Below are 9,586 nucleotides of genomic sequence, written 5' to 3' on the forward strand. Positions count from 1 at the left end.
CCGCTCAAGTTTCTTGCTATTCTCACATTCTCTGACTAAACACTTAAGTAGTGGACTTAATCTCTACCAAATATCATTTGGGTGGGTTAAAAAGGATCTGCTGACATTATATTATTCTTCCCCTCTCATACCAAGCATGTTCATTTCAAAACCAGACTTCAGGGACTTCCCTGGCTGTCCAGTGGTTAAGACTCTGTGCTTCCACTGCAGGGGGCCTGCGTTCAATCCTCGGCTGGGGAACTAAGATCCCGCATGCCGCTCAGTGTAGCCAACAAAACAAAACAAAACAAAAAGCCAGTGTTCATTGGGACTTCCCTGGTGGTCCAGTGGTTAAGAATCCATCTTGCAATGCAGGGGACCCCAGTTCGAAATCTGGTCCATGAACTAAGATCCCACGTGCCACTAGGCAACTAAGCCCGTGCACCACAACGAAAGATCCGCGTGCCACAACTGATGAGCCGGAGTTCATCAATCATTAAATCCAGTCCTGTACCTAACAAAGATGGTTATAAGCGTTGTGAGAACAGGGAGATGATGCCGAAAGCCTCAGCTCCTGGATTTTAGTTCTGGCTCTCAGCTGGTCGCATTCTCTCTTAGGGTCCCATCACAGAGGAAAAGATTGCACTAGTGGTCTCTGAAGCCCTACAAGCTGTATGACTGCAAGTCTTCTCTTGATTTTTTTCCCCACAGTTTTGAGGATGACGTTTTTATTAATATCTTCAGCCCTACCTGTTTTTATCTGCTTTCTGGTATGTTTTACTTAGCAACTGGTTGATAGGTGCCTAGACATCAGCACATGTAGGCAGTTCAGCTTGGGCATAGAAAACTTTCTGGAAGCAAACACATCAAAATATTAGCAAGTGATTATCTCTGGGCAGTAAAATTACTGCTCGCTTTTTTAAACATATGACTGTATTCTTCATTTTATTGTATAAACATGTATTTTTGTAAATTTTAGAAAGTCATTCTTAAAGGATTTGATAGCATGCCCTAACAAACAGAAATCACTAAACTCTGGGTGAGAAGATTTCTTTCTCTTTCCTATGACTCAGTTAGGCAGTATCTTCCAGCCTAGGTTAGCCTAAATACTTTAGTAATAGCTACTTACATCTAATTAGATAGCTTTACTTAACCTTCTTCAATAATCTCAGTGAAAAAGAAAGTATCTCATGCCTCCAGAAATTAAAATTCAGGAAGAATAGCAGCAATATATACTATCCACACGGGTGTCGTATCCCATACAGAATCTGGATTTGCACTACTTGGGGAAGAGTAGTCTCTTTGCTAGAGAAGTGCTGTGTTTTATAGAAATGTGTAGGCGAAGGCGGGGTGTGTCTTTTGTATGGATGAAAACAGGAGATTGGAAACAACTTTGCTCAATCCTGTTGGTAACCCCTCCCTGGGGTGCAATTACGCTCATTACTTGACCTACCGGTAACGCATCACCCACTGAAGGAGGCAATGCCGGTGTCTGGCTTACCTCTCATGGGTTTCCTCACCTGGCAATGTGTTCTGCTGCCGGTGTCCCCTCTTGAAACACATAGTGGCAGTTACTGGAGAACTGGTAGAATCAGGGGTTCCCTCATAGCTGTCAGCTCACTGTGTGAGCCAGACAAGTCACGTAGCCTAGTCCCAAGCACCCAAGTCACTTCACCGTTAATGGAGAGGATACTTCTAGTTTCCAAAGTTGTCACAACTAGTGCAGTTGATATTACAAAAGCCCACTTTTCTGGGAATTCCCTGGCGTTCCAGAGGTTAGGACTCGGCGCTTTCACTGCAGGGGCCCAGGTTCGATCCCTGGTGGGGGAACTAAGATCCTGCAATCTGTGTGACACAGCCACAAAACAAAGCAAAATAAAATAAAAACCCGCTTCTCAGTAACAAAGACAGGATGAAAGTCTGTGTTCTAACCCTGACAAGCATGACAAATCCAGGTGGTCCTATGGGCAGCTCTGATGCAAAACAAATGATCGAATAGTCCTTTGAACATTCCCTGTCACCCAGTGTGTCAAAACCTGGATCTGTTTAGGCTTTTTGAAGATCATTCCTCACACCTTTGTAGGGACAAACAGCAAATTCCAAAAAGTAACCCGACATAGAGTTTTAGTTTTAGGATTTCCTTCTGAACTGCCATCCATGCAGTTTACAGATCGACTATTGTGCCAGTGCCCAATCTACCCACCCAAATGCAAAGAACCGTGTAGAGGCATTCACAATCCAGTGAAAGGGCAATCTTCTTTCATTTATACATCATCCAATACCCTGTCCCTAGCCAGAACCTGACGTGCCCCCCCGGGTAAGCATAGCTGGAAAGATACAATTTTTACACTCAAGGAAGTCAGATTAGTATGGAAAACAGAAATCACTAGACTATACAGTTATTACAATGATGAAACAAAAAGCAGAACATTGGACTTCCCTGGTGGCACAGTGGTTAAGAATCCTCCTGCCAATGCAGGGGACACGGGTTCAAGCCCTGGTCCGGGAAGATCCCACATGCCACGGAAAAACTAAGCCTGTGTGCCACAACTACTGAGCCCGCGCTCTAGAGCCCGTGAGCCACAACTGCTGAGCCTGTGTGCCTAGAGCCCGTGCTCCGCAACAAGAGAAGCCCCCGCTCACCGCAACTAGAGAAAAGCCCGTGCGCAGCAACGAAGACCCAGCGCAGCCAAAAATAAATAAATTAATAATAAATAAATTTTTTAAAAAAAAGCAGGGCACTTAGCAGGTATGGGTGGGTCAAAGCAAGATGAGGAGGAATAAGGGAAATGTTCTTGAGCCTAAACCAAATAAACACAACCTTGAAACACCATTATGACATCATCAGATTCTCAGAACTAGAATGATGATTTAGACTAGTTGCCATTTGGACAGGGTTTATTTATTCTCATAATTTTAAGCAACTCTAAATATTACCATTTTAACAAGTCATTTAGAGTTTTACAGATAATATTTCCAAAGATGGGCACATTTTGCTAAGTGGATCATCACGTACACACACACAAGCACACTTCACAGCCAGACAGCAAAGTGAGAAAAGAATACATTAGCTTGATCAGAATGTATAAACGAAACTGCCCTACTATGTCTGCTTTAGTAAAAATAACAGACCCCATCTTACTTGTTCACTTATAATAAGGATAAAATAATTCCAACTATTATACATTTCAGGTTGGCATTCATGGTAAACTTTGACTTGAATGACATGATTGTGTTCCTTCTACTTTTGTTTTTGCCACATTGATTATACCATGTAGTACTTGAAAGAGAGGCGGAGTCTGTCAGTCTGCCAGCTTGCAGTTTAAAAAGTTAAACGATGACTTAAGAAATCAGCAAATTTTTAGGGAATTCCCTGGCAGTCCAGTGGTTATGACTCTGCACTTCCACTGCAGGGGGCCCAGGTTTGATCCCTGGTCAGGGAACTATGATCCCACAAGCCACAAGGCACAACCAAAAAAAAAAATCAGCAAATTTTTAAATTATTTGGAAGGTTTGTATTGGTATTTCCTACCTAGTCTTATTTATTTAGAGTTTCCCATTCCTGGATGAAATTTTCTTGCTTTCAGGGGCCTGCAGTAATTCAGGTCCCTTCTCTTCTTTTCAGATAATTACTCATATTCAGGCCATGTTTTCTAGTTTTCCTTTATTGCTTCATCTAATTTTTAAGTAAATGATAGCATACACAATATTAGTCTGTTCACTGTCACTAAACTAATATCGTCAAATGTATCTTGATTTTACGAATTCCCCAAATTTGCCTTTGCTCGTGCATGATTTAGCTACCTACCTTCCCTAGCACCATCTTCTCTCATGACCTTGGCTGCACTGCCTTTCCCTACATCACTTACCACACTGCACTGGCATTTTGAGTCAGCCGGGATTAGGCATCCTCCCTGCTTTTCACTGTGTGATAGGTCAACGCCACCTGCCCATCTCTTTCCTCTGAATTCAAACATCACGTGAATTCAACTGACCTTAGTTGCTTTCAACCTGTAATTCCTGACGGCAGCAGTTCGTGGCCAACTCTTGAAACTAACGGGTCTGACTAGAAGCTGACAGTCCTTACGCCCCATGAACTTAATATTTTACGTTTATAAAAAGTCAAAGGATGGGACTACCCTGGCGGCCCAGTGGTTAAGTCTCTGTGCTTCCAATGCAAGGAGCGCAGGTTCAGTCCCTGGTCAAGGAACTAAGATCCCACATGCCGTGCATCGCAGCCAACTTAAACAAAAAGTATGTGTACCATGCCTCAGAAAATAAATTAGATTCCTCTTAGTGCCAAGCAGGGGGAAAGTAGGAAATGTCTACTGCAAAGAGACTACCAACCACTTCAGGGGATTTACCAGACAACTGCTGGTATAAGTTACAAAGACAATGCTAGTCCATACCTAGGTGAGCAGTCAAGACATTTGCCCCATGGCAGGTGGGGTAACTTTTTGCCTCTTTGCACTTTCAACTTGGACATATGAAAAATATAGCATCCCTGAAAGTTGTCCAGAGATTTGAGAGCACCAGTATTTATCCAACCAGCTTGATGGAAATGACAGAAGAGAGAAATTTCAGAGCCAAGGAATTGTTTGAAAGCCCCTCAAATTCTGTCTTAGACTCATGGAATGTTAGATCAAGAAGGTACCTTAGGGATCGTTTAATCTACCACCCATATTTGACTGTGAGAAAATGGAAACCAAAGCAGTGAAGAGATCACCTTAGGTCTTGCACTGCTAGTTAAGACAGAGATTCAGAACTGGGACTGAAGGATCCTGACTCCGTTTCAGTCACGTTAAAGCTGGCTGATGAGCACATTTGACAACCCACACTTTGAACCCACATTCCAAAAGCTATCCTATACCCAGCTCATGAATGCCCGTTTCTCTGAGAATTAAGCAAACAGGTTGGAATATTTTGGAAGGAAAACACTGGCTGTAGAGTGGGGAGAAATTCCTGTATAGACTTGCTCACCGGAAGCGAGTCCTTGGCTTCCCCAAGTCAACGAACAGTCTTAGTCATGAGGTTAAAGTTAAAAACTGATTGTGTCACCTGACTGAGGGCAGACAACCTTTCTGGGAAGGAGTGGGCTGAAATGAGAACTAAATAAAGGAGTTGATGGAAAAATGAATTGGAGCTCTCTCACAACGCTGGGAGTTACTATGTTTCGGTTTACTTGCTTTGAATGAAGTATTTTGGGCAAACAAAAGGAATAGAAACTATGATGAACTCTTTGTAGAGCCCCACCTGATCCCATTTCCTTCTACCGAATTGTTGCTTGTATTTCCATAACCATTCTTGTGTTTTTCCTATTTATAAAGTGTCCATAAGTGATAGTATTTTTTAATTTGTTCATATTTTAGGTTATATATGAATGCTATCATACTGTATATATCTTTCTGCAACTTGTTTTTTCTCTCAGTACTACGGTTTCGAGATTGTTTTCTACAGATAAAGAGGATAGGTCCAGGTCATTTATTTTAACTACTCTGTGGTATTCCATTGTATGAATGTTTTCACATGTATCTAATGTCCCATTAAATAGACATCTAGTGAGGTTTTTTGGGTTTGTTTTTGTTTTGTTTGTTTTTTGGCCTCGACTTGTGGGATCTTAGCTCCCCGAACAGGGATCGAACCCAGGACCCCAGCAGTGGAAGTGAGGGGTCCTAAGCACTGGACCACTGGGGAATTCCCATCTAGTGAGTTTTGAGGGGTTTGGTTTTGTTTGTTGGTTAACCTTGCTACTATAAACATTTTTATAAAACTCTCTTCTGATGCTTGAGTGCAAGTTTCCTAGTGATGTTTATGAAGCCTTAGTGTAGGCACATCCTCAACTCGACAAAAAGATCTCAAAAATAACCAGTAGAGGACTTCCCCGGCAGTCCAGTGGCTGGGACTCCATGCTGCTTCCAATGCAGGGGGCGTGGAATAATCCCCCATGCTGCTTGGAGGGGCCAAAAATAAATAAACAAAATTAAATGAAGAAAAAAATGCTTAAAAAAATGACCACCAGAATATGAGAGTGTTCAACACTAGCCCTGTATATTTTCACTAATTGCTAATTTTTCACTAATTTTTTTAAGATTTTCCCTTTTTTTAAAATAAACCTGTAGATTACAGTTTTGTTTTCAATTTTATTTTTTTATTTTTGGCTGTGTTGGGTCTTCATTGCAGTGGCTTCTCTTGTTGCAGAGCTCGGGCTCTAGGCACACGAGCTTCAGTGGTTGTGGCACGAAGGCTCAGTAGTTGTGGCGCACGGGCTTAGTTGCCCCGCGGCATGTGGGATCTTCCCGGACCAGGGCTCGAACCCGTGTCCCCTGCATTGGCAGGTGGATTCTTAACCCCTGTGACACCAGGGAAGTCCCACTAATATTTTTTACTAATGTGAAGAATGTAAAATGGCATTTCTTCATGGTGTTAATTTGCATTTCCCTGGTTCCTCATGGGGCTGAGTGTCTTTCCATGTGTTCACTGGCGATCTGGATCTCCTTCTCTGCCTGGGCTACTTTTTCAGATGGGCTGCTTGTCTGTTTATTATTGATTTTTAGAAAATGTTCTATAGTCAGGATATCAGTCCTTCATTAGTTGTATACAGCCAATACCTTCTCCTAGTCTGGATCTTGATTTTCCACTTTTATAGAGGTGTGTTTTCCTGATCAGATTAATCAGTCTTTTCTTTTTTGATTTATGCTTCTGGTTTCTTCTTTAAAGAAAAAAAAAAGTCCTTTCCCCACTTCAAGATCATAAAGATATTCTCCTATATTTCCCTCTAGCTTTTTAAGGTTTTGGTTTTTTTTTTACAAACTTTGTGCCTTTCATACACCTAGAATTTACTTTTGTGCATGGTGTGAGGTAGGAAACTAATTTTATTTTTTCCAAATCGACAATCAATTGTTCTGAAACCTTTTCTTGAAAGTGCCACATCCTTTTCCCAAAGGGGGTAATGCCACTTTTGACATATATTCTAAATTCTCTACTGATTCTATCAGGTTATTCTTCCTTTCCTGTGCCTTAGTGCACGATCTTAATTATTATATCTTTACAGTAAGTTGTAAGAGCTGGAAAGTCAGCCTCTACCTGTCAGGCGAACAGAGTGGGAGCTACTGCATTTGAGCTATTGCTCTTGAACTCTACCCAAGAGGATACACACTGCAGGGAGGAAAACCCAGAAAGTGGCTATGGGGGATGCCGTCAGGGCCGGAGCTGAGTGGTGAGGTTGGAATCCTGAAACTGGAGATCAGTATCCCGCAGCAGGGAAGTGTGCTCTGTGGAGACCTGCAGCTTCTTCAGAGAGCTCACACATGTGTCCCACGAGACATCCAGGCCTTGGACGCCTGCCTACACAAGGCCTCTGTCATCACTCAGCAACCCAGAGAGGATTCCAATGGATCCCAGTGAAGCAAAAAGACATTTGCTCTGAAAAGGAAGAAAAGGAAGAAAACAATTCCACTTCTAATAGCATCAAGAAGAATAAAATACTTAGGAATAGATCTAACAAAAGAAGTAGAAAATTTGTACAATGAACGTTGTTGAAAGAAATTAAGAAAGACCTAAATAAATGGAAGGACATCACGTGTTCACGGACCAAAATACTTTTAAGAGACTTTCCGAACTGATCCACAGATTTAATGCCTTGTGGGTGAGGGCCAAGGCCGGGGCTCGCCTGAAGAATGCCCCGCCGGCAGCCCGGCAGGACAGCTCCCAGAAGGCAGAGTCTGGGTTGGAGAAACCAGTGAGAACTGGAAAATACCGGGCAGCAACCAGGGACGGGCAGTGGGACGGTCACTGCTGGGGGAGGGTCAGAGGGCTGGTGCTAAGGGGATGGCCCTGCCCTCGAGCTGGGAGGAGACATGCTCTCACTGCACAGTCCTCTGTATTGTGTGGGTTCTAAAACTGTGTGTGTTGGGGACTTCCCTCGGGGTCCAGTGGTTAAGATTCCACGCTCCCAATGCAGGGGGCCCGGGTTCGATCCCTGGTTGGGGAATTAAGGTCCTGCATGCCGAGGGGTGCGACCAATAAATAAATAAAATGGGTGATTTTAAAAAAAGCGCTTTGGAAAACTTAAAAAAACTCACTGTGTTAATTTCCTTTCCAAAAACCCTTTAAAAAAACAGACCAAGGAAGGAATTCCCTGGCAGTCCAGTGGTTAGGACTTGGCACTCTCACTGCAGGGGATCGGGTTCAGTCCCTGGTCAGGGAACTAAGACTCCACAAGCCGTGCTGTGTGGCCAAAAGAGAAAAAAAAATAGACCAATGATTGGATTTTTTTCAATGTGGTATATCCATACTATGAAATATTATTCAGCCTTAAAATGGGAGGGAAACCCTGACACAGGCTACAACCTGGATGAACTTTGAGGACATTATGCTCAGTGGAATAAACCAGTCACAAAATGGCAAATACTGTGTGATTCCACCTGTGTGAGGCACCTAGACTAGTCACATTCATAGAGACAGAAAGTATAAGGGTGGGTGCTGTGGCTGGTGGAGGGGTACAGGGAGTTAGTGTTTAATGGGGACAGAGTTTCAGCTGGAGAAGTCAGGAAGTTCTGGAGACGGACCATCACAGCACCACAGTGTGAACATATTCAATGCCACTGAACTGTACATTCAATAGTGGTTAAAACGGGGCTTCCCTGGTGGCGCAGTGGTTGAGAGTCCGCCTGCTGATGCAGGGGACGCGGGTTCGCGCCCCGGTCCGGGAGGTTACCGTATGCCGCGGAGCGGCTGGGCCCGTGAGTCATGGTCGCTGAGCCTGCGTGTCCGGAGTCTGTGCTCCGCTGCGGGAGAGGCCACAGCGGTGAGAGGCCCTAGTACCGCCAAAAAAAAAAAAAAAAAGTGGTTAAAATGGTAAATTTCATGTTACGTATATTTTGCCACAAAAGGAAAACATGGGCTAATGAAAGCTGGACAAGACACCTGTTTTGTCATTCAGTCTGAGTGACTAAGAGAGCAGTGATGCTGTTGACTGAGACAGGACGTTGGGGGGGCAGCAGTTTTGTGGGGAAGATGCGGTCAGCTCTGAGCGTCCCTTAGGATGTGCCCGCTGTGTGTGCGTGTGGGCAGGGCTTTGCACCTGCTGTCACCCACCCTCACAAGGCGGGTGTTCGTGTTAGTTTCTTCACAGGGAGCTAACAGGCCTAGGGCCAGGAGGTGACCTCAGGCCCGCCCCTCCCCCGTGCTGTGCTGGGGATAGGGTACCAGCCAGCCACCTCTGGGGAGGTGGCAGACAGACAGGGGAGTGGTGTGGAGCTTGGAGGATGCAAGTCAGAGGGTCCAAATTTCCTGAGCTGAGAGCCTGGGAAGGCCACGGGCATGGCTGGGCCCCCAGGAGGGGTGGGAAGAAGAGGAGAAGGACAGAGGCAGCTCTGGAGGAAGACCTGTGTTACAACACTCCCCCTGCACGGGAGCTGCCGGCATGGCTTCCCCCATGTCCCCAGGTTGAGATCTGGGCCTTACTTAGCACCTACCCAAGCTGCCTTGGGGCCTCCACCAGCTGCAGGAGAGGAGCCGGCTCAAAGTGACCTTATTCTAAATCAGGCCGGCTACACTGCTGGCAGTTGGATCCCTGTCAACACTCGGGCCTGCACTTAGCCGTGAA

This window comes from Grampus griseus, assembly GCF_964374135.1.
Source record: "Grampus griseus genome assembly, chromosome: 7".
NCBI classification, from domain to species: domain Eukaryota; kingdom Metazoa; phylum Chordata; class Mammalia; order Artiodactyla; family Delphinidae; genus Grampus; species Grampus griseus.